The sequence below is a fragment of the Carcharhinus amblyrhynchos genome, chromosome 1 (assembly GCF_965287045.1).
Source record: "Carcharhinus amblyrhynchos chromosome 1, sCarAmb.v2.hapA, whole genome shotgun sequence".
Classification (NCBI taxonomy): Eukaryota; Metazoa; Chordata; class Chondrichthyes; order Carcharhiniformes; family Carcharhinidae; genus Carcharhinus; species Carcharhinus amblyrhynchos.
In genome coordinates this window covers 43,991,370-44,007,180 of record NC_137324.1, presented here as the reverse complement: position 1 = coordinate 44,007,180, position 15,811 = coordinate 43,991,370, and positions in this window count along the sequence as shown.

Sequence of the window (15,811 nt, the reverse complement as noted above, 5' to 3'; positions counted from 1 at the left end):
ATTCAAAACTGATGGCAGCAGGAAAGAAGCTGTTCTTGATTCGGTTGGTACTTGATCTCAGACTTTTGTATCTTTTTCCCAACTGTAGAAAGTGGAAAAGAGTATGTACAGGGTGCATGGGGTTGATGATCATGCTAGCTGCTTTTTTGAGGCTGCAGGAAGTATAGACAAGGTCAATGGATGGGAAGTTGGTTTGCGTGGTGGACTGGGCTACGTTCATAACCCTTTGTAGTTTCCTGCAGTCTTGGTCAGAGCAGGAGCCATACCAAATTATGATATATCTGGAAAGTATCCTTTCTATGGGTACATCTGTTAAAATTGGTGTGAGTCATAGTAGACATGTTGAATTTCCTTAACCTCCTAACAAAATAGAGGCATATGGGATTTATTTAACTATAGCAGCAGCGTGGAGGGACTAGGACAGGTTGTTGGTGTCCTGAACACCGAGAAACTTGAATCCCTCGACATTTCCACTTCATGACTTTGATGTAGACAGTGACATGTTCTTGACTACCCTTCTTGAAGTCAATGACCATCTCCTTCATTTTAGTGGCATTGAGGGAAAGAATATTGTTATCACATCAGTTCATCAGAATCTCAATCTCTTTCCTATACAATCATCACATGATTGTTTAAAATTTGACCCACTATGATGGTGTCATCAGCAAACCGAGTTGGGTGGGAATTTGGCCACACAGTCAGAGGATTATAAAGAGTATAATAAGGGGCTGAGCACACAGCCTTGTGGGGCTCCAGTGTTGAGGATAATCATGGAGGAGGTGTCGTTGCTGATCCTTTTTGATTGTGGTATGTGGGTTAGGAAGTTTAGGATCCAGTCGCAGAGGGAGAAGCCATACCCCAGGCCACCTATACATCTATATGTATGATCTCAAGATAGAAATGCATACTTATTCAAATAAGAAAGCTTTTTGCTCTGGTACAATCTTGCATAATATACCAGTACTGGGTAGGTGTATACTTATGGTGAATGTTATGCAGGTGGCCACACATGTACTATCTTATATTGTACAGAATCATGAAATACCTACTTTTGTTACCTAATGATCATTGTTGAATTGAGCACAGGTGTTATCCAAAGATATCGGTCAACTTTGTGACATTGTGATGGAGAACAGATTGGTTCACAGCTTCCATGGGAGGCACAGTGGTTAGCACTGGTGCCTCACAGCACCAGGGATCTGGTTCAATTCCTGGCTTGGGTCACTGCCCGTGCAGAGTCTGCACATTCTCCCTGTGTCTGCATGAGTTTCCTCCAGGTGCTCTGGTTTCCTCCCAGAATTCAAAAGATGTGCTGGTTAGATGCATTGGCCATGCTAAATTCTCCCTCGGTGTACCTGAACAGGCACTGGACTGTGGCAAATAGGGGATTTTCACAGTAATTTCATTGCAGTGTTAATGTAAGTCTACTTGTGACACTAATAAATAAACTTTAAATTTATCTATATGTGACTGGAAGCCACAGGCAGAAAGCTTTTATGTGATTGCCAGTATCATTGCCTGATGACTGTGTCTTCCAGGCTGGCTACCAATGATGAACAAGTCTATAATTGAGTTTGACTTTTTGTAGGACAGCTAATCTGACAGGTACAACCAGCTCTACCACAAATAGTAGCTAAGATACAGGTGTGAGGACAGATCTAATTCTTCTGCAATCTTCTGTACATCTTCTGCAATGCTGTTCGGGAGGGTTTAAGCTAGCGTGGTGGGGGGTGAGAACTGGAACAGCAGGCCAGTAATATAGAAACTGGGGAAAAAATGAGACTGAGATAAACATAGAGCAGAGTAAGAGCAGACAGAGGAAGGCCACAGGACTCAGCAGGATTGGAGGTCTGGAGTACTTCAATGCAAGAAGCATAACAGGTAAGACAGATGCTGAGAGCCTGGATTACTGCATGGAATTAAGATGTTATTGCGATTACAGAGACAAGGTTAAAGGAGGGACAGGACTGGCAGGTTATCATTGTTTTAGATGGGATAGAAGGGGAAACAAAATAGTTGGGGGAGTTGTACATCACAGCTGTGTTGAGGGAGGAGACTTTTGAAGGATCTTGAAGTGAGGCATTATGGGTGGTGCTCAAAAATAAGAAGGATGAAATCACAATGTTGGGAGCACACTATAGACCTCCCAACAGCCTGCAGGAGACAGAGGAGTAGATGTGCAGTCAGACATTGAAAAGGTGTGTAAAAGTAGGGTAATTATGCTGGGTGATTTTAACTTTCCCCATATGGATTAGGACTCCCTTACAATCAAGGGGCTCGGATGGAAAACAATTTATTAGATGTGTTCAGGAAGACTTTTTGATACAGAATGTTGACAATCCAATCAGGGAAGGAACCATACTAGAGTTAATTTTGGGGAATGAGTTGGGCCAGGTGATCAATGATTCAATGGGGGAGCATTTTAGACCCAGTGATCATAATTCCATAAGATTTTGGGTAGTCATGGATAAGGCCAAGACTGGCACTGGGGTAATGGTTCTTAATTGGGTGAGGGCCAATTACATCTAAATTAGACAGGAACTGGGAAATGTGGATTGGAAGCAGGTATTTGAGGGCAAATCCATGTCTGACTTGTGGCACACTTTTATAGGCACTTTTTAAGTGCAGGACAGGCATGTCCCCACAAAAATGAATTATAGAAATGGCAGGATTCAGGGACCATGGATGACAAGGGAAATTGTAAGCTTAGTTAAAGGGAAGCATACTAGGTTTAGGCATCTCAAAACTGACACAGCCCTTGAGGAATACAGGAAGGAACTTAAATGTGGAATTAGGATGGCTAAAAGGGGTCCCCCAGGCTTTTTATGCATATATTAGGAGCAAGAGGGTAGCAAGAGAAGAGTCTGCCCACTCAAGGACAACAAAGGGAAGTATGTGTGGAACCACAGGAAGTGGGTGAGATCTTTAATGAATTCTTTGTATTGGTATTCACCAAGGAGAAGGGCATGATGGATGTTGAGTCAGGGATCGATCTGTGAACACTCGAGAGAATATCAATATACAAAAGGAGGATGTGTTGAGTATCATAAACTACATTAAGGTAGACAAGTCCCCAGAGCTGGATGAGATCTAACCCAGTTTACTGAGAAAGGCAAGGCAAATGATAGCTGGGACCTTGACAGATGTCTTCACATCCTCTTTGGCCACAGGCAAGATCCCACAGAACTGGAGAATAGCAAATTTGGCTCCTTTGTTTAAGACAGGAAGCAGGAATCCAGGAAATTATAGGCCAGTAAGCCTGATGTCAGTGGTGGGGAAGTTTTTGGAGAAGCTTCTGGAGGGACAGGATATATGCACATTTTGAAGAAAATGGACTAATTAGTGACAGGCAGTGTGGTTTTGTACGGGAAAGGCACTGGGTCTCATCAATTTGATTTTTCTGAAGAGGTGACAAGGATAATTGATGAGGGAAGGGCTGTGGATGTAGCTCATGTGGATTTCAGTAAGGCATTTGACAAGGTCCCACATGGCATATTGTACACATATTAAAATCACATGGGGTTTGATGTGGACTAGCTAGATGGCTACAGAAATGGTTTGGTTATAGAAGACAGAGGGTGTTTCTCAGAATGGAGACCTGTAGTGTTGTAGTTCAGGTCAGAAACTCCAAAAGTGTTTTATCGAGCCCACCTGGATCATAAGGTTTGCATCTAGAATTTGGCTAGGATATGCATGATAGGTTTCACTTCAGGTATGATTCAAATGACCCACTCGGGAGTTTTTATCAAACAAAGTTTATTTAAGAATATCGAACATAGAACATAGAACATTACAGCGCAGAACAGACCCTTCGGCCCACGATGTTGCGCCGACCAATTAAAAAGCAATGACCCTCTAACCCAAACCAATCCCTTTCCATCCATAAACCTATCCACGGATCTCTTAAACGCCCCCAAACTAGGCGCATTTACAACTGCAGCAGGCAGGGCATTCCAATCCCTCACCACCCTCTGGGTAAAGAACCTACCTCTGACATCCGTCCTATAACTACCACCCCTTAATTTAAAGCTATGCCCCCTTGTGCTAGCTTTCTCCATCCGAGGAAAAAGGCTATCACTGTCTACCCTATCTAAACCTCTAATCATCTTATATGTTTCAATAAGGTCCCCTCTTAGCCACCTTCTTTCTAACGAAAACAACCTCAAATCCCTCAGTCTCTCCTCATAGGACCTTCCCTCCATACCAGGCAACATCCTGGTAAACCTCCTCTGCACCCTCTCCAATGCCTCCACATCCCTCCTATAATGTGGGGACCAGAACTGCACACAATACTCCAAGTGCGGACGCACCAGAGTTTTGTACAGTTGCAACATGACGTTGCGGCTCCAAAATTCAATCCCCCTACCAATAAACACCAAGACACCGTATGCCTTCCTAACTACCTTATCGACTTGATTTCCAACTTTCAGGGATCTATGCACATATACACCTAGATCCCTCTGTTCATCAACACTATTCAGAGTCCTACCGTTAGCCCTATACTCTACACATTTGTTATTCCTGCCAAAGTGAATTACCTCACACTTTTCCGCATTAAACTCCATCTGCCACCTCTCGGCCCAGCTCTGCAACTTGTCCAAGTCTCTCTGTAAACTATGACACCTCTCTTCATATCTACTACTCATCCGACTTTGGTGTCATCAGCAAATTTACTAATCCATCCTTTTATACCCTCATCCAGATCATTTATAAAAATTACAAACAGCAGTGGCCCCAAAACAGATCCCTGAGGCACACCACTCGTAACCAAACTCCATGACGAATACTTACCATCAACCACCACCCTCTGTCTCCTATCTGCTAGCCAATTCCTGATCCAATTAACTAAATCACCCTCAATCCCATACATCTGCATTTTCTGCAGAAGCCTTCCATGGTGAACCTTATCAAACGCCTTACTAAAATCCATATATACCACGTCAACTGCCTTACCCCCATCCACCTCTTTGGTCACTTTCTCAAAAAACTCAATAAGGTTAGTAAGGCACGACCTACCCTCCACAAAACCATACTGACTATCTCCAATCAATTCATTACTCTCTAAATAACTATAAATCCTATCCCTAATAATTTTTTCTAAAACCTTGCCCACAACAGAAGTAAGACTCACCGGTCTCTGTTCCCCTTCTTAAACAATGGGACAACATTCGCTATCCTCCAATCTTCTGGCACTATACCTGTGACCAACGACGACCTGAAGATCAGAGCCAGAGGCTCTGCAATCACCTCTCTTGCCTCCCAGAGAATCCTAGGGTAAATCCCGTCCGGCCCAGGGTACTTATCTATTTTCAAACCCTCAAGAATATCTAGCACATCCTCCTTATCAACTGCAATACTATCCAGTTTACAACCCTGTAACCCTGTGTTCTCCACAGCTACATTTATGTCTCCCTGCGTGAATACCGAAGAGAAATATTGGTTCAATGCCTCTCCAATCTCTTCCGGTTCCACACATAACTTCCCACTGCTGTCTCTAACTGGCCCTAATCTTGTCCTAACCAACCTTCTGTTCTTAACATATCTATAGAACGCCTTAGGATTCTCCTTAATCCTGTCAGCCAAAATCTTCTCATGTCCTCTTTTAGCCCTTCTTAACTCACTCTTTAACTCCCTCCTAGCCAATCTAAAGCTTTCCAGTGCACTACCTGAGCCCTCAAGTCTCATCCTGACATAAGCCTCCTTTTTCCTTTTAACCAGCGAATCAACTTTTTTAGTGCACCACAGTTCCCTAGCTCGACCATTTCCTCCTTGCCTGACAGGGACATACATATCAAGGACTCGCAGTAGCTGCTCCTTGAAAAAACTCCACATTTCGGACGTTCCCAGACCCTGTAGTCTCTTAGTCCAACCTATGCTTCCTAATTCTCTCCTAATAGCCTCATAATTACCCTTCCCCCAGCTAAAACTACTGACCTGAGGTTCATGCCTATCCCTTTCCATCACTAAGGTGAACGTAACCGAATTGTGGTCACTATCACCAAAATGCACACCAACTTCCAAGTCTAACACCTGGTCTGGCTCATTTCCCAGCACCAAATCCAATGTAGCCTCACCTCTAGTTGGCCTACCTACATACTGAGTCAAAAAACCTTCCTGCACGCTTTGTGCAAAAACTGACCCCTCTAATGAGCTAGAGCTACAGCTATTCCAATCAATATTAGTAAAGTTAAAGTCCCCCATAACAATTACCCTATTACCTTCACTCCTTTCCAGGATTGTCTCCGCAATCCTTAATATACTTTACATGTATCCTTAATATAGTTTACATGTATAGTAAGAATATTAGCAATAACTTCTATCAATTACAAATTCCAAAAATATCATGATAATATATAACTCTTAATGTTTATAGGAGATATCTCAATCAAATCAATCCCTTAAACAAGATCCTTCAAACAAGTTTAATACAGCATAGACTAATGCTCACATGATGTTGGAATTGAGTGCTTTGGATGATGTCTGCCGTACCCCTATTTAGACTCAGAACAGTTTGAAGTCAGAACAGCTTCCTAAAACACCAGGGACCCGAGACAAGCAGTCAACAGCAGATTCTCCCCTTCAAAAAGACAAGACCTCACTTTCAGATAACCAGCAGAATTTCCAAATAAAACAGGGAGAGGAAAACACCTCTTCTCATCTTGTCTCTTCTAAAAAAAAACCTGCAGCTTAGAACTGAAAAGGAAAGAGCTCCTGTCATTTGGCCTGCCAACCAGATTTTCTCCCAACAATGTAGAGTCATAAACATCATAATAATGAACAAAGCCCGAAAGGCGGTAATAATAAAGCTCGTCCAGCCAAACTGGTGGCATAATGAGAAAACAATTGAAGCCAAAAGGACTTGATTACACCTGCAGAAAACATGATTCAGGAAAAAAAACATTACTTATAGATACACTAACGTCAGAGTAGCTAGTGATGTTTCACGGCGATCAGTGCTGGGACCTCTGTTGCTTGTAGTATATATAAATGATGTGGAGGAAAATGTGGAGTCTCTGATTAGTAAGTTTACGGATGATACAAAGATTGGTGGAGTTGCTGAAAGTGCTGGGGATTGTCAGAGGGTACAACAGAATATGGATAGATTGGAGACTTGGGAACAGAAATGGCAGATGGAGTTCAATCTGGACAAATACGAGGTGCTGCATTTTGGAGGATCAAATTTAGGTGTGAATTATATTGTAAATGGCAGAACCTTAAGAACATTAACATCTAGAGGGATCTGAGCATGCAGGTCCACAGTTTCCTAAAAGTGGCAACACAGGTGGCCAAGCTGATTAAGAAAGCATGTGGCATGCTTGCCTTCATTAGCCGGGGCATTGAGTACAGTAGTTAGGAAATCATTTTGTAGCTATATAAAGCATTGGTTAGGCTGCATTTAGAATATTGCATGTAGTTCTGGTTACTACACTACCAGAAGGACATGGAAGCTTTGGAGAGTGTGCAAAGAAGGTTCACCAGGATGTTGCCTGGTTTCAAGGGTGTTGGCTATGAGGAGCAGTTGAATAAACTAGGATTGTTTTCACTGGAAAGACAGAGGTTGAGGGAGGACTTGATAGAGGTCTACAAAATTATGACAAGCATAGACAGGATGTATAGTCGAAGGCTTTTTCCAAGGGTGGAAGTGTCAATTTCAAGGTGACACAGGTTGAAGGTGAGAGGGGGAAAGATTAAGGGAGATGTGTGGGAGCAAGTTTTTCATGCAGAGAGTGGTGGGTGCCTGGAATGCACTGACAGAGGAGGTGGTGGAAGCAGGCACATTAGTGACATTTACGAGGCATCTAGATGAGTACATGAATAGGGAGTGAAGAGGCGGATATAGACTATGTAAGGGCCAGAAGTTTTTTTTTATATTTAATTAGGACATCATGATAGGTACAAACTTGGAAGATTGAAGAGCCTGTTCCTATGCTGTATTTTTCTTTGTTCTTTGTTTTCTTTGTTCTTGGGTTGCTCTTTCTTCCTTTAAGTCTTTGGGAAGTTTTCGATTGAGACTTGCTGAGACAATTATGCAGTAGTACTGCAAAGGTTACCTTTGGTCCTCTAGTCATCTTTCATTTAACATGAAGTTCCAAAAATAAGAGACAATATCAAAGAGCTATGAAATACAGAAAGGGAACCATAATTATCGTTTCACAGTAACTTAAATTGAACAAGCCTTCAATCTTCAATACTTGTATCCTTTCTGCACCCTTGCCAACTGCAATGCAGAATTCCTTGAGAAGCATTATAAGTGCGAAATAAAACTTTCTTCTGAACCTCCCAGATTGGACAGCAATAGCACCAGAAATAATGATTTGGTATAGCTTTCACCATGCCCAATTTAGATCCCATAGTGTATCAGTAAATGAAAGCTTGCACAAGGTTAGGTTATTCATTTGTTATTTTTTAGTTAGCAATCCAAATATTGGCTGCTGTATGACTTTGATCTCACCTCTATAAATATGAGTAATGTGTCTGCTGATCCTACTTATCCTTGAACAAGTAACATTATCCTCACCACTTTCATTCCACACTTTATATGAAACTGCTTTTAAACACTTTTGTTTCCAAATGCAAAATTCTACATTTGCTAACTTCCCCTGTCATTTAATAAAAGCCTTAGCAGCTTTGTCAATATAATTTAGAAATGCAAGGCAATTTTGGGGATTAGAGAGACTCCCTTGGTCAGTTTATGACTTTACCCCACAAAGAAGTTACTACAATCACCTTGCAAGTTCAAAAATGTCTTTTGTGTTGTTATTGTTTACTAGAGACTTCAATAGCATATGATCTTGATTTGGAATCTGTGTATGGCACCCAATGTCTTTTTACATCACTTACTAGACAAGTGATCTTTCTGATATAAATGCAAAATACTAAACAAAATACTAAACCTGCTGAGATTTTCTAGCAATTTTCTATTTTGAAGTGATCTTTCCGATTTGAAATACAATAGTCGACTTTCTCTATTCCAGTGAGACAGTGGGCTGGATACACAGCATTCTTCCACATTGTCATCAGATCAGACCAGCTATCGTTCCTTTATGAGTTACAATGACTTCCAACTTTTCAACAATATTGGGAGTGGTGAGACATGACAGGTGCATTTGCGATTCTTCTCATGAATGTCTGGACTCTGGAAGGAGCTCCTTGTTGTGCTGTACAATCCTTCTTTGTCACTGCTAGAGGTAGAATCTATGCTGGGCTTAGAGGTCATTTTTCTTCTATTTTTTCATCTGGCCTGTCTATCCCACTGGAACCTCCAGAGCTGTTTTTCTCATATTCCTTGTGAACTGGAAAATGTATTAACAAAGGCAGAAAAAAAATAGCTGTGGACCACATCCTGATTATTTTTATCATTTCTTTTTCTCTTTTCCCACTTACATTTTATTATACTTATAGTTACTTATATGTTTTGACTTATTGTCTGCCTTGTTTCACCCAACCTTGTTTGAATCAGGATAACAGAATAAAGTATTGTCTAAAATGTAAAAAGGAAGCACTGTTTTAATTACTCATTAAGATTTCTTAAGTATTTGAAAACACTGCAGATATTTCTCCCTACTTTTTTTTTACATTTTTTCCTTGCAATCCAGATGAACTATTTTTATTGAGTTCTTCAAGTTCCACATTTCATTATGTTAGTTGACTACTCCTGATTATTCTAATCAAGTGTTAAGCCATAACTAAATCAAAAATTCCATGAATACAATGCATAAATTTTGTATTTTTTTTGTAGCATTCTCTGTTATAAACTCCGATTTAGAAAATATAAAAAAGAGCAAAGAGCTGCTATGATGGATTGCCTTAGCACAATTGCACATTTGGGACCTAGGATTGAATCTAAATTTTCACAATGCGTCACCAGTGCATAAGTTCCAAGAACACTGCTCCTTGGTGCAGACAGGAATATAATTTGTTTGTTTGCCTCATTTAACACATGGACATTTGCCACCTGGTCATGCACAGTTTTGTTACAGGAGCAGGAACTGGCCATTCAACCTACTGTACCAGCTCGATTGTCATTCAGCTGTATCATGGTACACCTGCATCTCAACTCCATTCACCCATCTTTGTCCCTCATGCTCAAACAATCTCAGAGTTAACAATTTCAACTGAGGGAGTGAGTTTCAGATTCCCGTTTGTGTTGAGATAAATGCTTCCTGATTCCACTTCTGAAATGGCCTAACTTTCATGTGCCTACATATGGGGCATAAGATTTTCAGTCCGGGGTCAGGAACCCAATGCCTGGATTGTTCCCGTGTCCTGATACTGTACTGTGTCAGTACCAGTGATATGGTGTTGATTTTCAAATGCCAAGATGAGGAGAACTCTCTTCACGCAGAGAGTGGTGAATCTGTGGAATTCACTAACGTCAAAAGAAGTTGAGGCAAAATGTTGCAAGGTGTCAGGAAGAAATTAGATATAGCTCTTGGGACTAAAGGAATCAAGGGATATGGGCATAGGTGGGGATCAGGATATTGAATTTAATGTTCAACTATGATCAATATGACTGGCAGGATGGGCTCGAAGGGCCAATGGTGTACTCCTGCTTCCATTTTCTATGCTTCTATGCTTCAAGGCTCTAATTGGTCAAGAGACCAATAATCCCAATTATGGCATCCTGAGCAGAGTGCATTTCAGATCTGGTAATGAAGGGCAATTTTAAAAAGCAAACTGCAGCCAATGCCTGCACACAGGAAGTAGAAGGGAGCTGAGAAGGCTAATGCTGTCCAAGGCAGACATCTCTGGACGACACCACACTTTTCGGGTACCTCGCTTTGATGGATGCTGCCTCCGAGGGGAGAGATGTGTTGTTCCCTCAGTCAGGAAGACAAAACCCTCATATGCAGGATGGACATGAGTAAAGAGATCAGAAGCTAGGCTTGAAGAACGTAAGTACAGTACCTCAGGCACTTCAATGATCCAATGTGGTGCGGTAAGGCAAGTGGCATGGGTGACAGATCTCTAACTCTGAATAAACCCAACAAGTGTATGAACTGAAACAAAAATGGCAAATTCTGGAAAATCTCAACAGATCTGGCAGAGAATAGAGCCAGTGTTTTGAATCTGGATGATGCTTTGCCACCCAGGCCTGATCCCTGGAATGATCACATATAAAAATTCAGAGGACTATGATCTCCATAGCTGCATGACAGGTTCATGAGGGCTCGGGGTTTTAAGTAATTTGTACCAGGGCACAGGTGTCTGAACGGAGTCTCAAATGGCACTGCTGCTCTGATATTTACAGGTAGCTGAACCTTGGATGGTACACCCGATATCTTGGACTTTGGATCTTTCTTGTCATTGCACTCCATCTCCATGCTCCACTGGTCTCCAACTGACCAGAAGGATGTATCTGTTGTAGCTCCCATCTCCCTGTCCAACGTCTAAGTCACCTGCTGCCATCTCCAATCTGTTGCCTACTTCTTGTCAATACACCAGGGCTTCCTCTATCTATCTCTGATGCACAAATGATACCACAGCTTACATCCTTCTCAAGCACCCAACACTCACTGTTTACAAATACAGTCCTGTCCAGAATCAGCAATGGCAACTCTGTGGCCAGAATTTTACTGCCTCGCCTGACCTGGAATCGGGGTGGGTGAGGCTCGCAGAACAGAATTCTCCCTCGGCCTGGGGTGGGATTTTATGAGACTCGTCCGAGCCGAATCATAAATCCCACCCTGTGTCATTGGTTGAGCAGTTGAATTTATCTCCCATTACTTCACAATTGTTAGCCTGGGTTCAATTCCCGGCCAGGGTCACTGTCTGTGTGGAGTTTGCAAGTGTCTGCATGGGTTTCCTCTGGGTGCTCTGGTTCCTCCTTTAGTCTGAAAGACATGCTGGTTAGGTGCATTGTCCCAATAGTACTGGAGTGTGGCAACTAGGGGAATTTCACAGTAACTTCATTGCACTGTTAATGTAATTCTTACTTGTGACTAATAAATTAACTTTAACTTTCCTATGGTTCCCGACAGCTGCTCCTTAACATTCCTCAGAGCTATTGTTTTATCTGCAACTACAATTGAAAATATCGAGCTTTGCTGCTCCAGATGAGCTCAACAATCTATTCATTGGGGGCAAGCTTGTCGCTGGCTACAACTGCCCTCCGTCCCTCTGAAAACTGCTTCGTGTTGCGCTGCTGTCCAAGATTGTGATTTTCGAAGCCGGCCTGCTCTCGACACCACCCTCATGGGCATTTGAAAATCTTGCATCTGATCTCAGTTTGCAGCAGGAGATTGGCATTGGAATTTTTAGCCTTAAATTATTACACAGCAGAGTGGCTAAGATGGCAAAACTAATGCAGTAGGGGCTGCTTTCAAGTGGTTGGAATCATTGTTGAAGCAGATCAGAGAAATCTTTGCTCTGTGCCTAAACCTGAGCTAGGGATATTTGAATGGGTGCTGGATTGAGAAAATGTTCCTTTTCCTAATCTGAAGATTGAAAATATGTGTAAAAAGTCATCAAAAGTCACTTATTTATCTTAACAAAAACATATCGATATTAAATAAAGTCATCCAGATCTTTTGTTTTTGATCTGCATAAGCTATATTTCACACAGCCATCTGGTAGGTAGTTATATGAAATATGGAACATCAAATAGTTATTGATCTGAATGGCAAATATGATTTAGCCTGAATTTAAGGAACAGTTAATCCATTATCTTGAAGCTTTCAGAAGTAAATCACTGTTTGCTCTTTTGTCTTTCCTTAATCAATCTTACACTTTTATCCTGTAGTTGGGATTGGAGGCTTTTATAATTATCTCTTATTTTTAGAATCATAAGGGGGAGGCAGCGGCGTAGTGGTGTTGTTGCTGTACGAATAATCTAGAGACCCAGGATAATGCTCTGGGTAGTTGGGTTTGAATGTCACTGTGGCATATGGTGAAATTTGAATTAAATAAAAATTTGGAATGAGAAGTCAAATGATGGCTATGAAATCATTATTAATTGTCGCAAAAACCCACTAATGTCCTTTAGGAAAGGAAATCTACTGTCCTTACCAGGTCTGTGACTCCTGATTTACAGCAATGTGGTTGACTCTTAAAGTTTAAGGTTTATTTATTAGTCACAAGCAAGACTTACATTAACACTGCAATGAAGTTACAGTGCAATTTCCCTAAATGCCTCAGGATGGGCAATAAATGCTGGTCCAGTCAGTGATGCCCACTTTCCATGAATTAATTAAAACACAATTTAAAGTTCCTTCTATATGGAACACTTTTATAAAGATTCTCCTGTTTAACTGTTGTTTTCATTAAGGTCTTATCTTTGTATCTGTTCATGGCATGTGGATGTTGCTAGCAGGGTGAAAATTTATTGCCCATCTCTGAGGCACAGTTAAGAGTCAACCACATTGCTGTGGATCTGGTGTTACATGTTTGGCCAGACCAAGTAAAGATGACAGATTTCCTTCCCTTAAGGACATTAGTGAACCGAATGGGTTTTTACGATAATGGTTGTCTGGTCAGCATTAGACTTTTAATTCCAGTTTTTTAATTTAATTCAAGTTTCACCATTTGCTGTGGCAGGATTTGAACCCAGGTCCCAGAGCATTACCATGGGCCTCTGGATCACTAGTCCAGGAACAATACCACTATTCTGTTTCTTCCCCTAGAGTGCCACTTCATACCCATATATATTTACTTTCCTTTTTCATGAAATGCTGTTCCTTGATTGATCAAACAGGACAGGTAATGGCAAAAAAGCTGTGTTTATCTCTTTTGAAGAAAAAAAAGCTGTAAATTCACAGAAAAGTCAAATATTTTCAACAAATTGTGCGATTAAACAAAAGAACGAATACTTTTTTTTGTAATTTCGTCTTTGCTTCCTTTTCATTGTAGCTCTCCAGCTTGAGAAAAGATTCCTTAGTCAGTAATATTTACTCAAGATGCATGACTTGATAGAGAATGGTTATGGATATCAATTATAGGCGTCTAAACTGGTAAGACTAAATGAATGCTACATGCTTCTTTGAACAGAAAAATTATCTCTAACACACAAAAAACATGCAATTTTAAAAATGTGTTTCAATTTTTAAAGATGTTTTAAAAGCTGTTTTGTGGCAGAACTTTAGATTCATTATGATAAAACCTTGGAGCAAACTGAGTAAAATGGAACATGACAGACTTAGGTTATGTGATGTCAAGATTAGTCTCAAGCATGATATTTGATACGGACATGCTTGTTGCTCAGGGAATGATGAGAGGCAACTGGTAGCTAAAAGAGAACTTGTTTCAAAGGTGACAGTCTTGGCAAAGGAAGCCCAGACTGCTTATGAACTAACATACTACAAAATAAAAATTGCTGTAAACGTGTTGCATTCGATAAGAATGAAAAACACATAAAGTAAAATTGAGGAGCCAAAAATACTTAAGGCCCCAATGTTGATAACACAAAAGTTCTGATATTTGACCAATACAATAGAGAAGGAAAAATGGGACAAGATATGCTGGAATTTTGATTTCATTGCCTTTTGTTTCCCACTGACTTGATTGTGTTCATTGTTATTGTCCGCGTCTCAGTGGGTGGCAACTCATTAAAGAGTATGACGTGTTAAAGAGTACAGCTGGGGTCAAGCTACAATATGGTATTATTTCAATTAGACCAGAAATACATGGCCTGACAACCTAAATTTATTAAAGTGGAAAATAGGTTAGAAGTCGGATTATATACTCAATAATTGACCAGTAGTTGAAGTCCAAAGATGTGCAGGTTAGGTTGATTGGCTATGCTAAAATTGCCCCTTAGTGTCCTGAGATGCGTATGTTAGAGGGATTAGTGGGTAAATATGTAGGGATATGGGGTAGGCCTGGGTGGGATTGTGGTCGGTGCAGACTCGATGGGCCAAATAGCTTCTTCCTGCACTGTAAGGTTTCTATGATTCTATGAACTATGAGATAAAATAGTTATGTTGAACATGCAGCTGATAACATAATAGGAGAGCTAGGATACTGGAAGAATAATCTTCAGTGGAAATAAATGGCCCTCCTCATCCTCTACCCTTTTGTATCCTTATGCGGCCTATTCCGGTTCTAAACCTTATATCACCTGCCTATTGTTGTGAAGTCTAAAAATGAAGTTTGAAACTTACTCTTGTTCTTTATCTCATTATCTGACTTTCGTTTTTGAATATGAATATTTTACCTCAGAGAGGAGGTTATTTACTACACATATCAGTACTGTCACCTATTATTTATAGAGAAGGGTCATGACCATGCATTCATCATCAGTTGAATGCTCTGTAAAAGATTAAAGATAGATGTCCCTGGCCAATATTTTCTCAGCAGCAATTCTGCATTGTAGCTTCACAGAGAGTTTTTTGTTTATGCATATATTGATGGGGTACTTAAACAAAGATCAGCAAAGTTGGTATACAATATTTAAGCTTTATTAAAGTATTTGAAAATTAAGTAGAAATCAAAGGACAATTTTATTCCGTGATGGACCAGAACTAGGGAATAGAACTTCTGTCTATCTTTACACCTAGCAGCAGCCCAGAGAAGTCTTTGTATAGTTGTAGCAGGCATTCATAAAATTCTACAGTCTCTCAGTAAATTGGCACTTGGAAGAAGGCCATTCAGTCCATTGTGCCTGTGCAAGCTCTTTGGAAATAGTTGGCCTATTAGTTCCACTCACATGTTAGGCGTTATGAGTCAATGACAGAGTAGAGTTTGTTTCACATATCACAGGAATGCCATGCTCTATCATTTAAATTTCATCCTTAACCTACCCAATATTTATTGAAAGAATGGCATTGAAGATCCACAATAACGTGAGTCATTGTATTGAGGGAGCAGTTCTTTA